Source organism: Acromyrmex echinatior, chromosome 2, assembly GCF_024713525.1.
Source record: "Acromyrmex echinatior isolate Ae372 chromosome 2, ASM2471352v2, whole genome shotgun sequence".
Classification (NCBI taxonomy): Eukaryota; Metazoa; Arthropoda; class Insecta; order Hymenoptera; family Formicidae; genus Acromyrmex; species Acromyrmex echinatior.
In genome coordinates this window covers 23,631,174-23,652,222 of record NC_141853.1, presented here as the reverse complement: position 1 = coordinate 23,652,222, position 21,049 = coordinate 23,631,174, and the positions used below count along the sequence as shown (strand labels likewise).

Sequence of the window (21,049 nt, the reverse complement as noted above, 5' to 3'; positions counted from 1 at the left end):
AAAAATGAAAAATGAGAGTAGATAAAAAATATGCAATATACAAAAATACAATATATATTTCTATCTACCATTCCGTCTATCTGTCACAAAGAAGTTTTGTCGATTAATGTTTGATTAAATACTTCTCGCAAATATTAATATATCAATCGCGAAATTAAATAATTAAACAATATCGCGTTCCAATTATATAGAAATAATCGATCTTTTATTAGCTTTTTATTAATTTAATAATTGATACTTTGATAAGGTAAATGGCGCAATGATCTCGCGCGTATTTTTCAGTTTACATTTTTATCCACTTTTACACGACATTATCGCTGTCGTATTCCATTTTAATTTGATCGAGTCCATCGGTTTATTCAATTGAATTCTACAGCAGAACATAATATTGCGTTGATAGTGCGAGATGATCTGTTCAACAATCGCCCTATGAGAAGCTCTTTTGAGGTTAACGCTATGCATGGCACATATGAGGTGAGAGAGCATTGTGATCTCGTAATGGACCAATATTTGCGATATGTACGCGGGAGGGTTACCGCGGCTTACACTCGCAACCCTTGCGGGTTAACACACCATTGGAATTTAATGAAATAATTACGAGCGAGACTTGTCTGTATGGAAGGCAAAATGATAACCAAATTTTCAATATTTTACTTTCTAAATTCTTTAGAGATGATGTAAAAAAGAATAAAATTTTATATTATTTGTGAAATTATGTTTCATAATACAGAATTTTACTTGTTTTTATTTGGTCATGACAATTTTTTTATAATTATTAATATAACGAACATTTTTTAAAATTTAATTCTAAATTTTTTATTTAATTCTAAATTTTTTTCACACGCAGTTTTGTAAGGTAAATCTTTCTTTGTAATCTACGAAAGTCACATACGCCAATATATTTTAGTCTTAATTAGAGGAAAAATGGTTTAACAATAATTTAATAATTTTTTTAAATTCGTTTCTATAATTTTACATGTACTCATGTAAAATTAGACTGCGTCAGGAAACTGAATGTGTGTGAAAGTGCACGGCTGTGTAACTCGTAATAACGAACGATCTAACCATTTCTGTCGGTTATGCCAAACCTGTCGACTTATTGAGCATCGTTGCGCGTGGGACGATAGTTCTGTGAGTCGGCTATTCATATGAAGACGTAATTGGACCGGTTGATAGTTTCCGAGTCACTCATTTGACATGTGACATGATTCAGAAGCGTCGAGTCGTTGTCACATCTTCAATTGGCTCCTCCGTTCGAGCAATCAGCGTCCCGCGATCAACAAGAATCGCATATTGTCTCCGTAATTTTTGTCTATCTTTGTCACATAGCTCTTTGTTTACCACTTCGAAGCCAACGACTGTCTGCTTTCTTTCTGCGATATACTTGAACAATTCATCATGCAACACACACACATATACATATATTAGGTGTTGGAATTAATTCGTAGCGTTTTACAAGTGATGGGAAGTACTTTCATTAATGTATTTTTTAATGCTCATGTGAAATAAATAACATTCTTTCATTAAAAACGCTACGAATTAATTCCAACACCTAATACTATTTCTTTTTAATCAAAAGCGTCTATCAAATATCTCGCAGAAATATTTTGTACAAAATAAAAAATTCATACTTTTTATTTTACATAAAAAATATTTGATCAAAGTATAAAAGATGATATTTTCATGATTTTAATCGAAATTCAACGAAATCAATTTATCTCTAGATAGTATAGAATGTTACTATATCATTGCGTGAATTCAGTTGTAACTTTCAAAGAATAGGTATGCTATTGACATCTTTAATGTCAGCTTAGTCAGGTTCCAGGTAATACAAGAGCGATCAGAGGGGAATCGTAGTAACCGAAAGGTTAATCGCGTCGTATAGATTTTCTATCGATATGTCAATGCTGGCGCAGGCGTTCCGAGTATCGATAACGGTAAAAGTTCATCCATAATGGACATTATTATGCACCTTGGCCGTGGCCAAGACACCTGTCTAACTCAACAGCAAATAGAAACCCTACACGATAACGAGCGATGAGCGTGAGGAACACGAGATTCGCCGGTGTTCGGTTCGGTATGAGCTCCTCGGAATTTGTTTATCAAAGTGTTTAGTCGGAAATGATAATTCCCGGCTGGCATTTAATCGTAATTATATACGACGTGCTAATTGTACGTTATTAGACGCTCGTCAAGTGCCTGACAAACAATCACGCGCAGTGTCGAGATCCGCATATCCGGTGTTCTCGTCTCATCGACAGAACGGCGAGTGCTGGTAGAACAACCACAATCCGACGAGGTAATCTCTCGCAATTTCCCGTAAGCTCGTTGCGAATGTAGCAAAACAGTCGGATGACGAAAGCACAAGAGGGAAACGGGAACCAACGATGCACCGATCGAATCAGAATGATGAAACGTACATTGAACTTGCAAACTTCATTTACCGTTATCAAGCGAAATCGATCTCCAACAGACAGGCACAGTTGAGCACCTCTACGTGGTTGGCAACAAATCAGCATGACAAAGAGTATAGGAAGGAGGAGGTGGTACTCGAACGCGTTCGGCTCGGTATATACGCTGCCAGTTGAAGACCGAAGGGGTGTGTGGCCAGTGAAATCTGTCACCCGGATGTCAATCAATATTTCGTGGGGTTCGTACGCGCGCCCTCCAACCAACCTTCTGTTCAGCCTCTCTTATCGTTCCCCCGTGCGTGTCCTCGTCTATCTGCCTCTCTCTTTTCTTCTTTTGCGTGCGTGATCGCATCATGTATGTGCGTCAACTAGGCTAGGCAGAATCTACAGGACCACGTGTGCGACTACCACCAACATATGATAACAAATCCCCCCCTCTCCCTCCCTCTCTCTCTCTCTCCTCCCTCTCTTTCTCTTTGGAAGCGATTAATTTTCTAGTGGAAATTAATCAAGAGGAAAAAATACGTGCCAGGCGTGCGCGGACGGACAATATAGTGATCTGATGGTAGATGGGAATGTAACAGCCGGTCGTAATCGTCCGACGTAGTCGCCCCCACGACACATAATGCCTAAGCGAAGCACTCTGTCCATTAATAAATCATAACAGGTTCTTCCGATTGCGTCGCGTTAATACGCCAGACGGGCAACTTTTGTAGTTGCTTCGTGACATTCTAATTTCGCTAAAGAAACCGAAAGATAGCATTACCTTTCAAACCTTATAGCTATTAACTTACTATAATCGTTCACAGTAGTTTCTACTGTATATAATGCATTATATATTATTACAATGTAATGTACATGCGAAAAGTAAACGTGTATATCTGTCCAAACTAATCACACGCTTCGCGATTTTTTCACGCTAAAGTATTTCCCGCGCCATTGTTTATTAATATTTAAAATAGCTGCCCATTTACAATAGGCTTAATCAAGCTGACTTTAAGCGAGCTAGAACAGAAAGCCCTCGATGTCGAAGTGAGAGACAGAGTATAGAATGAAGAGAGGGATGGGAATCATGATTTTCCCGTTATGCGAAACAACCAGACGCACTTCACATTCGATTTCGCGTCGACGCTGACGTCGACGAACGTCGACGTTCCCCATCATCGTCGAGCTAGCTGGCCAGGCTCTCGTAGTTATCTGCGCACCGCGGAATATTACGAAAATCGGGGGTGTGCAACGTTACCGTACGCGTCCCTCAAAATAGAGTTACGAAACTGTAACTACGTTTCGATGCATTAATGCGACATAGGGCCTGGGGTTGGACCTTGGGAACTTCGTCGAAATTCATGGCGGCATGGCGCGGCCGCTCGCTGTAACGAATCGATCGCGGTTACATCGCTTTTCGGTGCGTCAAGAGGGAAAGCCGTTTATAGCGGTCTGATCGCTTCGCTTGCACAGGGATGTAACCTCGTCATAATCGTCGAACAAGGAGTAGAGACTAGGAAACATGACGGCGTAGTGAATCAGACTTGGAATTGTATTGGCACTGAGCCACTTATAAGTACGTGTCTTGCATTAGGATTATCGTACTTCCAACTGGAATGGGACAATAGAATAATAGTAAGATTATAATAACATGCTAACAATTAGTATGAGAATAATGTAGATATAATTTAAAATTAGTCTACATATTAATAATTAGTTTGCAAGGTTTTGTACAAAAGTATGAGGACTTAGAATAACTTGAAATTAAATCGACGAGAATAAATCGATCAATTAAAAGAAAACAATCCGATTTTCGGTCAAAGCGGATTTCAGTACTTAAATATTATATAGTGTAATTTATATAGATACATATCTAATTCTGCAAACTACGAGCCGAAATTTTGTTAGAGGAGTAATATCACATATTAAATTGATGGTCAATTATTACCATTCTAGTTTTGTTCACGACTGCGTTTCAAGACTAAAAAATATTTCGGCGCATAATTTGCAGAATTGGATATGCGTATAAATATAAATTTATATTGAAATATTTAAACACTAAGAAAAAAAAGTGTTTTTTTTTATCAGTGTATTATCATTTAAAGATTGATGTACGTCATAGAATCACAATTCATTTTGCGTACTTTTAAACATATCACGCAAAAGTCTCAGGTCTTTCATCAGACGTTTTAATGCTTCTGTAAAATGAACGACGACAATAAGATTTAATTACATGAATGGGACATATGTTATATGTCGTAGAAATATTTTCGGCATTATAGAATGTCATGTTAAAGAAGATGCGTATACCATTAGTAGATTCTATTTATACGAGTAACAATGCAGATTATTTGAAAGTGGACCGCAAGCTATGCGTATAAAACCAAAATTGTTTGCAGAATTGATTTCTAGAAATTCGAATGGCGTTTGAATTATTCGTGCACGGATTCTACATGGATGCATTAAATTCCTGCTCTCGAGACGCTTGAATCTTCGTAATCCGCCAGCGTCACAGAATGCTTGCATCGCGGCGACGAAGAGATCGCAAGAACGATGACGGTACTTTAAGAGCGCGAAGTGCTGCTCTCAACAAGCGCCTCACAAGCGCGCTTTGTCACTGACGCGTATTACGCTCAAGAATATTATGTTTTCATGTTCTAAATTCTAAACTCTTCTTTTCCTTTTATGTGAAATATCTGTGAATTTCATAGGGAGTTGCAAATTTATTCAGGTGGAAAAGCACGATTGAGATTGTCAATAATTAATAATGTTTGTTCCATGTTTCATTAATAATGTAATAATTATTATAATATACCTATAACGTTAAGGGCGCAAAATCAGATTTGCTATATGTGTATAATAATCCAATATATCGAAATACATGCATTTAATTAATGAATAATAATATTCATGAATCTAATTCTCTATATGAGGAATCTATTCAACGAAATACATAGCAATGCGGTGTTCGTTCGCTATATTGTTTGCCATCATCAATGATAGCAGGGGAAGGGGTAAGAAATGGGGGTTGGACTTAAGAGATCTTTCCTTTGGAAGTATTTTCGCAATGTAGCAGCCAGGGGCATGCTTGTGAGCGTGTATGATGCAAGTAGATGGCCAAAGTCAGAAATGGCTGAAGTCGAAATTGAATTATAGGTACTTGAACAAATTGCAGTTTCCTGAATATTAGAAAAAGATAATTTTTTATTAAAATTATCTTTTTCTATTATTCATTTCCATCAATATAGATTAACTTTAATTTCTTAAGTCCATTTCTATCAATGTATTTAATTTTCATCTCGGTTTAACTCAGAATCAGAAAAATTAGAATTTTTAAAATTAGAAAAAGATAAGAAGCACGTTAAACTGAGATAAGGCTACATTAGTAGAAATAAACATGAAAGATTAAAGTTAATCAATATTGATAAAAATAACCAATAGAAGAGGATTATATTGATAGAGATAAAAATGAATATTATAGATTGACTTACTCTTTATCATTTTCTGATTCTAAGAATTAAAATTAGGAAAATATAAATATGATTCATAGGTATAGATACGAATTTATATAGATATGCTAGAGCACATGATTCCTTTCTTGTCTCTTTTCTTTAAAATCAATTCCTCTAAATAATTATACATATATACACATTTCTGGCAAAATTCCACGCGAGCAGCTAATTTTTTTTGCACATCTCTGGCAGGAGCCCTCAGCATAGAGCACAGTCGGACTACTTTGATCGCCATTAAAACATTTTTGCTTACCCTTCTTCCATGAGCCGTCGATCCCTTCGCCGTATCTTGCCTTGCCACCGATAGTAGCTACTGCTATTTACGTGACGGCAACGGCGGACGGTTGCATTGCTCGCTATCAACTAATTACAGCGGATCAAAGAATTCATCGACATCACTCCGCGCCGCACCGCGTCGCGACGTATCGCGTCGTGCATGAGAGAAGTATAGAAACGAAACCAAGCAAGAGGGGACCCCTTACATATCGCGTAAAACCCGAGTTTACATAGATGCTCTTGCTCACACCAGAGAAATTACACATTACGGTTCTATTACACTCGCATGCGTTCGCAATGCCCGCCTCGCTAACTTGACGGTGGCTGCATAAAATAGCTCACAGATAAATTCGTTTCCACGTAGTTTCAAGTGTTGTTTACGAATACTTAATAGAAAGAATTTTTTGTTGAAATATCTATAAAATTTAGATAAAGGCAGATTTGAAAAATAATTTGATTGGAGAATAATTATATAGGAAATTCAAGCATGATAAGCAATGCTGCAAAAAATGTTGACATTCTAGTCTGCAACCATTATTGTTAGATATTAAAGGAGCAATAGTAATAGTAGTCAATCCCTTGAGTTAAATAACATTATAAATTTCCATCTATATAAAATGTAAATCAATCCATTTCTCTTTCTTAGTTTTAAATAAATGTCTATATTAATGTATGCGCTTAGAAAGTAACTAAATTTGAACCAAATTTAATATCTTTTCTTGAATTAAATTGTTTAACTTCATTGTTTTAATTAAATTAACGACATATTGAGTAGAATCAATAGCGACGTATAGAAATGATTAAAAATAATTCTATTGGATATAATTTGATATGAATTTAACAGTATATTTTTGATGCTCCAACAAAATTATTTTAGGATCTTCATCTAACTAAATTTTTAGATATTTCAACAAAATCTTTCCATAAACTTCTATGTAAAGTGAAAAAAATTACATAAACCTGCCAGTCAGAAATTGTAATATAAGAATCGTGGTACAGCTATGATGAAGTTACATACCATTTTTAAAGAATCATCAGCGTAACGTTATCTACAGTTGTTTCTACTCAGTCTTTTTTTCATCTATCTATCTACACTTGTCTTCCAGGCGGACAGTTATGAGAAAGCAGCAACGTAGAGTCTCTTTGATGCTTGCCCACAAAAACCTCGAGAGAATATTTGTCTCCCTTCGAGCAGACTCAACTTCGATTCGTTTCAGTCATCATTACTGTCGACCCATTTTCTATCTTAGCTTTTTTTTTTGAACTTTTTCCCTTCTGATTAAGTATGATGGATAAATGAATTCATATGTGTAACATAAAACAAGAATTCTTCTCTTTGTTACAAATAAGGTCTCTTCAACGCTACAGCGTGATTTACAGTGCGGAAATCACTGTCGCGACTTATCAACGCAATCTCTCCGGGTCTTCTCCTAAGAAGAAATCCGCCAGGCAAACTTAACGAATGGTAACGATGCGAATAAAGAGGGAAAGAGGGAAAGCTTTAGCGAAAGTTGAAGTCCCAACGCATCAAAGCAAGGATGCTCCTTCTGTCGGAAAATTAGGCCGCGTGATGTCTTTGAAGATTTTCCCTCGTCCAAATATCAGCTTTGACTACTCTGTTTCGACGTTAACGAGAACATTTCGCATTTAGTAAAAAAAAAAAAAAAACAAAATTATTTCTGCGCGCTCATCGATGCGCGAACAAGAGTCGTGCGCGTCGTCTTTGAGGATCGGGTATCTCCTCGTGATGGCCTCGATGAGATCGAGAAACCTTTCCCTCTTACCATCGCAATGCTTGAGAATTACGAATTCATAAAAAAAAACGCACTCATTAAGGTTTCATCGTGATTTTTTTTTCCTTTTGTTCCTGCGAGCAAACTTTATGCCGCTCACTCGACCATCATTCGTCAACAACAAAGACTTTTCGGCCGAGTGATCGTTACTTTCCGTTTTACTCATCCATTTGTATGAAAATTATCGTGCAAACGATGAGTACATGGAAAAAAAGAAGAGAGGAAAGAGTAAAGTGGATTACGTTCAGTGTATATGAGAGTTGTCATCGAGTAAATGAAGAGCGCAGCCAAATTTGTGATAGGATTCGAAAAAAGAAAAAAAGCTACGGACGAGAGTAACGTTGAGAGGCGGAAAGAGAGAAAGGCTTTCTTTTTCGCTCTCTGACCGGCCATTCTGCACGATGTCACAAAGTATAATACGAACTAATTACTTCGTCGTCATCAAAGCTGTACTTAACTCAAACTAGGGGACAATAAGTGGGCACTTTCGTCAACTATTCTGCATACATGCATCGGAAGCAAAACTCGCTTTCTGACATGAGAAGACAAAGAGAAAAAAAGACAAAGAATATGGGAGGAATTGCGAATGAGAAGCAAGGAATCTGGAGCAGGGAGAGAAAGAGAAAGAGTAAAAGAACAGCAGAGAATTATTGAAAACGGAAGATCCGCAAAAGGAACGATAGAAACAATCGAAAAGGCACGAACAGAAAGAACTTTCTTTCAGTTGATTAGACGTGCGTATATCAAAAAAAAAAACTAGAGACGAGAGAAGGAGAAAGAGTGTGCGCACATTGTCAAAGCTTCGTCGCCTCTTGACTCTCTCTTTAGCGTGCATTGCCGCGCGTACAAAGGGAAAAGTCAAAGTAGGTACCATCATCTGGCTACGATGACCATCGTACGTATCTTCAAGAAAAAAATACTGTAATTAGCCTCTTCAAGATTCCCTATCTGGATCTCGTTTTGTCAGCAGTACATTCGACGACATTATCGCTGTATCTTTTGTACTCGAAGGAAAAGCAAGTAGGGAAAAGTAAGGAAAGATGGATGTGGGTACGTACGTGAGTAGCAGAGTGCCAGGATCTATCTCCCCTGTTGTCATCGGCGTTCTTTCTCGCTATGAGCGCAATGCATACGAACTTCAAGAGAGCCAACGGAGCTGCGTGGCGGAAAACTTCAAAGCCACCAAAACGATTGTTCGGCAACGCTTCCGTGCGTATGCGTTTCGAGAGGCAGCCGAAGGGGCGCAAACACTCGCGAACACGCGCGCGCCCATCCCTTTGATTACCTTCGAGCTACTCATGCTCTTACTCCTTTTCTCTTTTTTCGTAATTCCCTTTTTTCTTTCTCTCTTTTTTGGCAGGAGAGACGGAAAGCCGATGAAGAAGAGCTGAAACACATCGGAAAAACGCGCCGCGACGCGCGTCGTAATCCTTGTATACGAAGCGCGAACGAAGGAAAGGAGAAAAGTCTGTATGATAAAAGAACGCTGCTTCGCATTAAGGCAAAGAGTGTCGTGTGATGCTTGGCGCCTCCTCGCCGGGACGAAGTGAGTTCATTGATTTTATGAGTTCATTGATTTATTCGCCTGATCTCGCCTTCTGTGCGGTCGAGGAAGAGACGTCGGTAATTAATGCTCCATCGAATTTCGTTTCGCTTTATTCATTTCCTTTGCACAATGAAAAGATCCAGATTATAATTAGTTTGCCGTTCAAAAGTTTGGAGCATTCTATAATTTTTAGATAAGAACATGATTCTTCACAGATGTAATTATTTTATTGAAAAGAAAAACTTTTATTTTTTTTTTATGTACACTATTGGAATAAAATTTATGATTGAAACAATATTAACTTTCACAATGTTATATTTACGGTGTTAGTAAATAAAGGTATAATTGAACAAAATTTATGATTGAAACAATATAAACGTTCACAATATAATTGTTACATTTACAGTGTTAGTAAACAAAGGTAATTGAATTTTCTTTTTAAAATTTAAAGAAACTCCAAACTTTGGAACGATAACGTATACCTATATTATCATTAGTTCATGCTAAACATTTTTTTATATTTCATTTACATTAAATTTTTGGTTCATTAAACTAATTCTTGAAATTTTTGATTATTAGAAAAGGAGTACAAATGATTATTATATTTATTTATAATATTTATACTATTAAATACGAATCTTTATAAAGAAGGAAGTTGTGTCGGACCTACCCAATTAGCTAAAAAACAATCAAACATTCCGTGTAAACTCCACTAATGTAGAAATGATATCCTAGTAATAACATTGTGACTTGACGAGTTCATCCTTCATTCAATATGATCGCGTTGTTTCTTGCGAAAAGACACCAGCGATTAAAGTCTTCAAATAATCCAATTTAAATAAACTTTGCATGCTGTGTGTCTGTCAACTTTTATTACCTGTCCAGCCGGTTTCAGCAAGTCAACTATTTGTTAATACCCGTTACAAGTAAGGCTAAATATCCGTGACGAGGATCGTAACTTGTGCAGTCTCAGTTCTGAGAGGCATCGTTTGGCGACTGCGACCACGACAGCGACCACTATCGTCGAGAATTACGAGCGTCATTATCATCCGGAGTAATGTTGTATCGGATCGAGTTCTCTCGCGTCTGAAAAGATACAATCCGGTCGCTGAAGAGTAATATTATCGTCGCAGTATAACCTCAGCAATATGACAAGTTGCAAGTTGATTACATTCATAATAATCAAAGTTATGACATTTGAAATTTTTCGAAATAATTAGCGAAGCTATAACTCAACATGGTTAAGATTTCTTCATGCTTACTTATTCTATTATAGATTATCTATATATTTTGTTTGATTTTATTTGGAAGAGATAATTTTTGTTGATTACGCTTTATTTTTAAACTTAAGTTTTTGATCCAAGATCTTCGATTGGAATTTTTAATGTCACATTCTGTACTCTAAGATTCCGTGAACTGGTTCTCGATTATCGACATAAATAACGGCTATACTCGAAAGTTATTAATATCTTAATTATAGGCTCTCGTTTTTGCGAGAATGTCTGGTCGATTGGTTCTTCAAAGCAGGATAAGAGTCTGCTTACGTGACTCCTATTATAAACGGGAATATATATACGATTGCAATCTTTATTAAAAATTCCTCTATCTTCTCGTACAACTGGATTATAAATTATCTATATATTATCAAAGCAAAATACAGAATAATCATACAGAGTGTTTAAAAAATAATTATATATTTAGAGCAGGACAAGACAAGAGAAAAAGGTCTAATGGATATAGATTTCAAAATACATTTATTGTGCGTGAGATATGAATCAGTTTTTATCATCACTATAGGATGTATTCTACAACTCTTAGTTCGCTTCATCAATAAATGAAGTGCTGACTGTGAATTGTGAATCTTTATTTTTTTAGAAACTATTGATAGAACTCTAATATAACATGATGAAGAATTGTTCAAGAAAATGAGTAATGCCTTCAGTTACTGCTATTTTTATAATATCTATTTCTGGATGTTCTTTCCAATATCCGCTCCTTTATATCAGATATTGTGCGATATATGATTTGTTATTCAGGGTATCAATACTTTCAATGATTCAATTTCTGTAAGTAATGACTGGAATGGCTGAAGAGCTTGCTGAATATCTTGAGATCGGCGTGGATATCTTTGAGCGCAAAATTGACCAGATTTGAGTTCTGTCAATAGCTTTTAAGAAAGTGTGTTGAAGATCCTCAATTCACAATCAGCGTTTTATTTACCAATAAAGTTAAGGTAAGGTTATAGAATCATCTCCTAGATAAAGACTGATCCATATCTCAACGAATGGTATTTGCATTCGATATATATATAAGGTAACTGTCCCTATTAATGTGCCTTTTAGCCAATTTGCTTATTACTGAATTAATTATTAAATATTGTAGCTTTAATTTTATCTGCTTGCAATCAATATCGGTTTTTCAATTATTTCTTTTTCTTATAATATTTCTTTAATCTAAAAAATGTTAATATTTTATAATGCTTTTGACAAAAATAGAAAATATGTTTTTGTCCCTATTAATGATCCTCTAAGCGGCGATGGCCCTATTAATGTGCTCCCAATTTGTGTGCCTATCCACATTTGACTCATTTTAACATATAGTTACTAAAACATGTAATAAATTTAAGCAAATTGTTTATGTTAATATTACAATACATAAATCATTACTTCAATTATATTTATTTCAAAATACATTCATAACACAACGTTCTCAGCTCCAATACAGCATTAATAAGAACAAGCTTAAAATCTTGATACGTATTACCAGATTAACATAAATTCCTCATATCTTTCGAAAAATATTTAAAATACTTTAATACTCAAAAAATAAAATATTATCTTCGGTATCGTATGCATTAATAATTTAACTTAAGAAAAGAAGATATTTTTTCTTATTTATTTATGCTAATTTTCTTTATGAAATACAAAATTCTTATCGAAATATAAAAGCACACTAATAGAGACAGGCACAGTAATTGGGACAGTTACATTATGTGTACTCGTTTTAGGATTTATGTTCATTAGACATTTTTCTTTATGAATACTATTTACTCTCAGATCTTTTTTTGATACTCTGTTTTTAAAATAACTTTTGGAAGCATTAGTTTACGAAAGAACTGTCGGAATTATTTCTTATCGATTTTTATGGACTTTGGATATGTTGCAGAAATGTAGAACATAAAAAAATAATAGAAAAATGAAATAACGTTTGTGCAAAAATTTAATAAAATTTAATAAAATTTAATAAAATCTTGTATTTACATTTTTCGAAAATATTTAAAATGAAAAAAATTCGTAATTTTTTAGGAATTGTTTCAACTCTTGTATCTTGAGCAGATAAAAAATAATAAGTAGATAAAAATAGACAAATAATATTTAATATTGTTTGATGTTCTATGACATATTCAAAGCTTATCAAAATCCATTAACTATTTCCATAGACGATTTCAAACTGTTAGATAAGAGCATTATGTTAATTTTGTCTCTTCTTTAAATAATCTCTTCTCATTCCCGATAATTTTGACGAATCGCTTATTACAAAGACATTATTATCAAAATCGATAATGAACATTTCCTATAGTTGCCTTGTCAGTTGGATAAAATTATGTTAATCGCTTGTCATAACTCTAATCTCTTATTTTTGAAGCATTTCCAACAAATCTTATTATTTTCAATATTTCTATAAATTATAATTTTTTTAAATTTATCTAAACTTATCTCTTTAGCGATCACATTATTCTTATCTTCAACCAGCGAATTATGAGTTATAATTTTACATTAGTGTCCTGGTATATTAGAACATAACAAAGATATCTAGCGATCTCATGGGTGGCAATATAAAAATTTGCGATATCTTCCTAGCGGATTGCGAAGCGTCGCGTCGTCGCTTGATCGCGCAATCACGGAGGCACGCACGCGCTCGCGATCGAACGCGACGGAACGCTGGTCGGTGGAAAATTCGCAGTGATAAGCGAGAGGCGCGACGCCGCCCGCGTCGAAATGGGGGAGAAGAGTCAGAAAGAGCGACGGGCACGCGGACGCGCGCAGCCGACGCGAGCGTTGGATAAAAGCGAGCGTCACCGTGCGGCGCGTACATTTATCGCGAGTCTACGAAACCGTCAACCGGAAACCGTCGCCACGTGAGAAGACGCGCGCGATGGCATACGTAAACTATTCTTGAACCATTGTACGACCCGCATTTCGTTTTCCACCGCGACAAATTCCATCAGATAATCGGTGTAAACACGCATCGAAAATGACTTCGTCTGGAGAATCCGAGAAAAGATAAATCGATTTCCGGTGATCTTTCTTATCTTACGAATCGAGTGGAAATACATAAGTCTTTTGTCGCACGGGTGACCTCGTCGAAGTGGCGTGACGATTTAAGGCAATAGCAAATGATTCAGAGACGCCAAGAGCGTGATTTTCCATCAAGAAGTGACTAAGATGAATAGAACGTGATGGTTCGGGACCAGAATTTATTTGAGAGGAAAATCGAAGTTACACGGACCGTGATGTCGATGAGAATGGCCGCGACAAACGCAGCGGAATAGAGAGTTGGAGGAGAGCAAAAATACACGAGAAAAGCATTCGTCCGTATGATTGCTCGACGTGTGACGTCAATGAACTGAATAGTGAACCGATAATCAGTGTGATAACTTCACGCTACGTCGATACATTATCAGTAGACAATACGTGCAAACGGAACGACGAAGACAGGCATTACTGGAGAATCGCGCGTCCAAGAAGCTCGGCCGCCAACATTGCACGACGTAATCTAATCAGGACCGACTGCCAGGTGAGAAGATATGTAGAATCCGTGGTGTATTCAACCGTTATAACATGTTATCGGAATTAACCGGTTGCTACGCGATCAAATTATCTCACCGGATGATTTGTTAGATGCGGTTCGATCGTTACCTCGAAACAAGACTGTCTCGTAAGGAAGATAAATGTCTTCCACAGCAATTAAGAGGAACGTAGATATTCATCTTGACAAAATTCTCGTTTCCGTTTTGACAAGGAGAGATGGCTGTGTCTTATCTTCAACTTCGCGTCACAAAGTTGATAGGATCGGTTAGTTGATACAAACGGAGGATGATTTTACTCCATGTTGCATATATTAACGATATGCATTTGTTATAAAAAAATATTATAATATGCTGTTATAATGTACAAATGTAAATTATACATAGTGATAATCCATTCATATCTAATCGCTGTTAATTAAAATGATTAATGAGAAAAGTCCATTAACACGCGTGCAAATAGTAATCGGGCTCAATCAGATTAGCGAGATTTCAATCTCGATGTTGCACGCCTTTGCAGCTCTATTTACGATTTATTTAAAATCAACGTTGCATGCAAATCATGAATATTTAACTCTTACAATTAATACACACGATAAATTATTCGTGTCCTGCGCATTTCTTTTCTTTGAAATATTAGGAACATTAAGTAATTAGTTATAACACACACACACACACACACACACACACACACACACACACACATTTACATACAATTTTTTAAATACATGATGTTAAAATATATGTAAGAATTATTTAATATATAATTTTTGTATATTTGTAAAAATAAAAATTATATGAATGACCTATTAAGTGTAGTAAAAGACCAAAAAATCATTATATATTAAGAGTTCAATAATACACGAATTGTTCGCGCAAATTACATACAAAAAAATTTTGGATTCAATGATAAGACCATGATATTCTTATATTTATTATGATGCTCTGAAATAGAATCCGATTTCTGAATTATTCCATCACGTCACAATTTTTTTGTCGAAAATAGCTCAATTTTTTAGTTACTAGCTTGTATATTAACTTTATGAAGCTTACATTACATTATTATCACTGAACTTATTTTCTCTCTTTTATCTCCGCTTGCATATAAAATATCAGCCCATAAATGGCTCTAAAAATATTAGAGCTTCAAATTATTTTTCGTCGATAAAAAAAATTGTAACGTAAAAGAGCAATTTCTGATTCGGTTTTAGAGTATTAAAATACATAAGAATACCATAGTCTGATCTCCCGATCAAACATTAAATTTTGTTTCGTGTGCTCGTGTTATTCTTACTCTTCGAATCATAGTAATAAAGGATATCCTGATTCCTTTCTACACACCGTCGTGCAGTAAGCATCTAAAATCTCTCACTTGTATATCTACAATTCAAATTTGTTCCGCCTCCGATCATTCATTAGCGTCATGTACCGGATAATACACTTCTGCTGATCGATTTTATCTTTACCTTCATGCGAATGAACTCGCGCTCTCGCGGAAAACAAGGTGATTTCTTTGAGTACTAGACACGGTGCCATCTTTTTAGTGTTCCGCTGGAGATCAACAGCTCTTCTGCCGAAGGTCGATTACACAAGCACACAAAATGAAGTTCAATGTTTGATCCGAAGATTAGAACATGGCATTTTTATATGTATATTTTAACGTTCTATAACCGAATCTGGCGTCCAAATTATTTCATTATGTCACACTCTTTATTAACGAAAAATAATTCGATTTTTCAGAATTTTAAAACCATTTATAATCTGGTTTTTAATATGCAAGCTGAGGTAAAAGAGAACAAGTAAATTCAGCGATAATATGCAAGCTTATAAAGTTAATATGCAAACTAGTAGTAGGTTAAAAATGCGGGAAAATCGAGCTACTTTTTGTCGATAAAAAAACAATTGTGACGTGATGGAGCAATTTGGATATCAGATTCAGTTTCAAAGCGTCAAAATACAAGAATACTGTGATGCAATTTCCGGATTTGTGTGACAAAAAAATGTTTCGTGTGGCTGGTGTTATTATTGCCAAAATTGTTATTTTTCTGTATTGCTCTGTACTCTTTCTAAAAAAAAAAAAAAAAAAAATCACCAGATCTGACCTTCCCGAAATTTCTTTTCAAAACCAGAGGAAAATGAACGCACGAGTTTAAAAAAATTAATCAAAATTTAAAGTAGTTAGCCGAAAGTTCTTTCCATCTACCAGAGAGCCGGAGATTCGTTTAAAAAATTGGAATCTCCGGCTGAAAATCGGAGAAGTGGCAACTAGTGCGGAGGTGGTACTGAAAAAGTACGCGTACTTTGAGGCGCGCGAGGTAAAAAAAAGAACTCGGCGTTTTTTCTCGCGATTTCGCGTGAACACGTCACGGAAGGGAGAATCTCGCTGGAAGGGAAGGAAAAGGATTGGCTGGTCGGGGCGTTCCTCGAATTACCGGCGGAATTGCCAGGCGGAATTAGCCGCGGCGCGGTACATCACAATTAATTCGTAATTAAATCCTTTAGGCGGGAGGGAGGAGGCGTGGTCCCTCTTTCGTGTATATCCCGTAGCTCTCGCGTGGGCGGCCAGGACGCTCGAAAGCATGCTCGGACGAGCCAACACGACGATGCCGAAGGGGGCCGCGTATCGCCGCGCCGGTGTGACAGCAGGAAATAAAGGGCAAGCCGTGCATTAACGTCGACGGTCAAAGGGTCGCTCGAATATCGACCGAGAGACGGTCGACAGTGTTAAATTGCCATTTGTCGGTCGGGGAATGTCCCCGCTTGTGCTTCGTACCCGCGTTGACTGTCGTCCGATATATGTCGTCCGTCTTGTATACTTTGACTCCCTATTGATGAAATCCTGACGCTCCTCATGACATCCCTGTGTCGTTTTAGTACGTCGTCGAGTATTTCCCTTTGTTTCGGCTCATTTTTTATTCATCATCCCGATCCGCTTTTACACGTGCAAATAGCCGCGAGAAAATATTTCGTTGAAGCGAAAGTCATGTTACTCGCAAGCGACACGTTTTTATAACGAGATCTTTTTCGACTACATTTTTTGTGTGTACGTATGTGTATCTTTTGCATTTCAAATGAGAGAGATTTAGAGATATATTTAAAATTTGAAAAGAAAGAACTATGTAAAAAAAGAAATATGTAAAAAAAAAAGAGAAATGTAAGAAAATAATAATACAGACGGAAAGAATGATTTTGCTAGGTCAGATCTGAAAATATATTTGTTATTACTATTAATTATAATTATCTAGAAATTTCAGGCACGAGCAATGCTGTAAAAAGTTTTGACATTCTAGTAATTACTTTAAGCGTTCTACATAATTATTTTTCATTTAAAGATGTGAATAAAAATTTAGATTTGTGTTACTAAAAAAAAATGAAAGAGACAATTTCTTCAAATCACTGTTAAATCAATATTACAATTTATAAGTTCAATCCTAAATTAATATTGAAATAGATATTAAACCAAATATGGCCTGCGGACGACAGTATAAATACCTATATTAATATTAGTGACGTATTGAATCGCAAACAGTTGTGAACATTAAATAGCAATTTATTTGGGAAAAGATTGATGAAAGTATGACTTGATGAGAATAAAATTCGGGGTACGATTCATTCTCGGGGAACCCTCGCAAATATAGCTCCCAGATTGTTTACCATAGGATCGTACTCGATGTGGCCGAAGATTACTTTCGCCATCCTGATCGCGTTTCTGATCGAGTTTCCGGGCTGCGCGGAAAACTCGATACGAATTACCGCCCGGGGGTATAATATCGGCCATCCAAGCCTAGTCGTATCCTCTCGACGCCAAGTGGAAATCCCGTCTGATCCCTTCTGTCGATTTCACGTGCGTCACGTTCATCCTCTCTTCACTCCGCACTACGTGGTTTTTATTATACTTGTTATTATTATTGAGACACGGAACGGAATGTCTGAAAAATTAAAAATTCTATTTACAACGAAAATTCTAGCACGATAATAATTAATTTAAACGGTTATATGGATAAATCAAATAAGGAAAGAGAAAACAATTAAATTGGCCGTCGTTTAATAATGATGCTATTATAGTTATTAGCAGTTTAAAACACTATAAAAAGAACTTGAGCGAAAATAGCGTAATTATTACTGCAGATTTTATGTGTTTACTCTCCGATATATAGGGCAGGGATGTTTTAAACTTATATCGATTATTTTATTCACTTAGTATCGAATATCCAATGTTGATATTATTGACTCTCAAATCTCCCCCTTAAAAATATCAATCATCTGTGACGGCAATACCGATAATTGAAAAAGTTTCCACGACACGTTAATTAGAATCATTGTTCACATATACAATAATTATTACAGTTTTCTTTCCAAATTTATTTTATTACGTATCTCATTTTTAATCAAATGTCAATGTAGCAGCTAATTCCAATGCATCAAGCGCACGTTATTCGAATTACAAATATGGAGGAGTAAAAGTCTTTCTCTCTAGTTTTTTCTAAAAGTTTAATTTCTTTAGCTATAGCGGGACGAAAATGACTTCAAAAGCGCATATGTAACGGATAATACCTGAACAGCATACAAAATATGTATAAATGAAACGCGAGTTCCCACATATTTCTCGTTTAATATATATGCTTTCCTGAAATGTTTATCAAATATAAAACTTGATATAAAACTATATATATATATTTTTTTTATATAGTCTCGTTTTTTATATAACTTTGTTTTTTATTTTTTACTTCTTCAGCATATACGTTGTGAGTTTTTAAGACAAGTAACTTAAAAAATGACGAAGAACATCATAAACTTTAAAATATTGCTTTGAAAAAAGAAAAAAATTGCCGAGAATATTTTTACAAATACAATTTTAGAAAATATTGAAATATTATAGATTTTGTGAGTAAACTTATTATTATGATACATTACGTGCGCTTAATAGTACTTGATACAATTTCGAATATTTGTTTCACTAGTTATGCACTATTGTGATTCGAACTTTTATAAAATATGTTCTACATTACTTGATATTTTTATAAATATTGTCACGAAGGAAAAAGTCAGAATACTGTTATAGTTAAACAAGAAGTGATCGATTTTCATTTAATATTAAATAAGAAGTCTGGAATAAAGAAGATGGTTCCAAATTCCATATAACGCAACATCAGAGTTGCTAATATTACAATAATTAGCTTCTTGACTCATCTCACGTCGTGCAATCGGGCAGGTGTAGTTGTACTCCACCTTGCGATCGAAAGTGCCGACAGAACGAGAAGAGTGAAGTCACATTACGAGTAACGCCATTAGCGTTGCATCAAAGAGGTAAACGAGTCACGTGCATAAGTGCACTGTGGTAGCTCGCGAGCGTGTTCGTTAAAAAACGCATTATATCACACATATCGGAGTTGCGCGAGTGAACGAACACACTCCGAAGGAACAGCGCGCCACGACACCTTTGTCATGTCGTCAGCAAACGAGCAGAGTCGACGCGACGCGACGTCGAAAGGTAGAAGAGCGCTTGAAAATGCTGAGAAGAATCGTTCGCAGAAATCATCGTCACCGAATTCTCATATTTTCATGTAAATTCACGCCATTGCAGCCGTGGTCGCCACGGTTCTCTCTCCTTCTCTCCTCTCGATGCGTTGCTCATTTTTGCTTTCGTGTTCTTAACTCGCGTCGCGTCGCACCACGTCGTTCTTCTCCCTGTCGTCGTCGCGTCTTTTGTCTGTCTGTTGGTCCGTGCGAACGGTTAGGAATTAGTATTCGACGCCGCATTTCCACAACCTTTTTTCGTATGCCGCGAGGCAGGTCCGAGACCGACGAAACATGCAGGAGCAACGGAATTTTTTCTACGACTTTTCCCGCTTTTTTGACGTCGGGAGGGAGATGCGTTCATTGCCGGTACGTATGCTGAGCCGGACGTACTTCGAATGCGAATTGTCGTTTACCACAACTACAGTTGTAACGTACAGTTCAGGTTCTTATACGACGAAATGTAATACGCGCGCATACGAAAGAAATATTAACGTGACTACATTGCATCTCCCCATAATGAGAAACTGCAGTAAGAAAAAAATTGAGATTGGAGATCAATCGGATTGATATAACTGAACAAAATTTTGTTAGTCGATTAACGACGGTTTTTCAAAGATTAATGTCAATGCATTTCTGCTAATGTAAATATACAACTGGGTAAAAAGTGTATTGTTATACATTAATTAGAATTCTCGTAGATTCCACTAGAAAAGTACAGATAAGACATAGTTAAAGTTGTCAAATATTCTAGATAACGAAAAATGTCATTATGATAATTAAAATTCTAATTTATATTTGGCGTCGCGATGCTACTCGTACCGCGTCGCTTGATAATCAGAATTTGTACTTCTTATTGTTGATACAAAGAAAACATTTTTAACACAATCTCAAAATATTTTTCTATGTTTAGATTAACTATTTCGGTTTACTTATCCTTTTAACTTATCTTTTGTCTTTTTATTCTTTATCTTTTTCTTAGAAGTAAAGAAAGATATTATAAAAAACTCAGAAAAAGTTAATTTATGCTGATAGAAATGGACTGTAAGATATATTTCTTTTTAAACTTTGTTACTTTTACATTTGCGAGTTAACAATTCTGAGGAAGGAGATTCCATAAAGAAAAAGATACTGGCTAAGCTCTTACTTATCAAAGTACATTACCGATTCTTTGAGTGCTAAGGACGTCACTTACATCGAAA

The 21,049-nt window shown here is 35.9% G+C and overlaps 1 protein-coding gene across 2 annotated transcripts in view; it reads left to right on the top strand.

The window, feature by feature from the left end:
- The window catches only part of fz2 (frizzled 2), an 86,341-nt gene that overhangs the window by 7,478 nt on the left and 57,814 nt on the right, over positions 1-21,049 (top strand). Inside the window, exon 1 of one of the 2 annotated variants that reach the window (XM_011068239.2) lies at positions 1,430-14,320. The exons of the other annotated variant lie outside the window; for it this stretch is intronic. The gene's annotated coding sequence lies outside the window, so the exon portion shown is untranslated. Of the gene's footprint in view, positions 1-1,429; positions 14,321-21,049 lie in introns of those variants that run through there. 2 annotated transcript variants of the gene reach the window in all.